The 1,407-nt window shown below is 45.7% G+C and overlaps 1 pseudogene; it reads right to left on the bottom strand.

The window, feature by feature from the left end:
* Window positions 1-347: 347 nt before the first annotated feature.
* LOC124771278 lies at window positions 348-464 on the bottom strand (annotated as a pseudogene).
* Window positions 465-1,407: the final 943 nt, after the last annotated feature.

Below are 1,407 nucleotides of genomic sequence, written 5' to 3'. Positions count from 1 at the left end.
TGTGAGCAATTGTTTAAATATGAAAAGAATTTTCCATCATTCAGAGAAACTCTCGCAAATTAACCATTTCACACCTGCTATTTAGCCTTCAGATGTATACAAAAGTTTCTCGCACGCTTTATACACTAAAAAAACTAAACTCCTCCCGAACAGGTCATGAAGGCCCAACGGTACGAACCGACCACCGTGTCATCCTCAGCCTACAGGCGTCACTGGATGCGGGTATGGAGGGGCAAGTGGTCAGCACACTGCTCTCCCGGCCGAATGTCAGTTTCCGAGACCGGATCCGCTACTTCTTAATCAAGTAGCTCCCCAGTTTGCCTCACAAGAGCTGAATGCACCCCGCTTGCCAACAGCGCTCGGCAGACCGGATGGTCACCCATCCAGTGCTAGCCCAGCCCGACAGCGCTTAACTTCGGTGATCGGACGGGAACCGATGTTACCACTGCGGCAAGGCCGTTGGCGCTTTATACACTACTGGCCATTAGCATTACTACACCAAGAAGAAATGCAGATGATAAACGGGCATTCATTGGACAAATATATTATACTAGAACTGACATGTGATTACATTTTCACGCAAGTTGGGTGCATAGATCCCGAGAAATCAGTACCCATAACAACCACGTATGGCCATAACAACGGCCCTGTTACTCATGGGCATTGAGACAAACAGAGCTTGGATGGCGAGTACAGGTACAGCTGCCCAAGCAGCTTCAACACGATACCACAGTTCATCAAGAGTAGTGACTGGCGTATTGTTACGAGCCAGTTGCTCGGCCACCATTGGCCAGACGTTTTCAGTTGGTGAGGGTGAAAGGGTGCAGTACCACCCGACATTGAAAATAGGTACAACATACTTCATTATTTTTGTCAGAACAACACATTTTTTTTGTAAAACTAACTCAGTTTCAATTAATACAGCGAAGCCGGATACCAGTGTGGGAAAGAATGACAATTTATTTATTTAATTGATCACACGTGCACTCCCACAAAATAAATCCCTACATCCAGTTTGGTGAGATCTGTGAAATGAATGAATGTATGGTCGTCTGCTAACCGCAGATAGTGAATGTGAATATTGATCATCTTTGAGACGATCCTTTGGCCACCTTTGGTGGGACCAAAGAGATGAAATTTACCTGAGCTTTGAGCGCCTGAAATGTGACTGACCAATACAGTAGCAAGGTGCTCCCCCACTTCGACAGATGTGCGAGACGACCGGAAGAACGGCCATGTTTCAGCACTCTGCCGCTGGATCTTGTGCTGTTAAGACCTGTCTTAGTTGTGCTCCGTAAAGACAAAAGAGTGGAGACATGGTATGCATGTGGAATGTTTAAGAGTAGTTTGAAATAATATTTTCTCTATTTCAGGAACTTTTGTGGGGAGAATTAAATGTCAGGCAGG

The sequence above is a fragment of the Schistocerca piceifrons genome, unplaced genomic scaffold (genome assembly GCF_021461385.2).
Source record: "Schistocerca piceifrons isolate TAMUIC-IGC-003096 unplaced genomic scaffold, iqSchPice1.1 HiC_scaffold_906, whole genome shotgun sequence".
NCBI classification, from domain to species: Eukaryota; Metazoa; Arthropoda; class Insecta; order Orthoptera; family Acrididae; genus Schistocerca; species Schistocerca piceifrons.
Note: the sequence above shows the minus strand (reverse complement) of the source record. Positions and strands in the feature narration are given on the sequence as shown.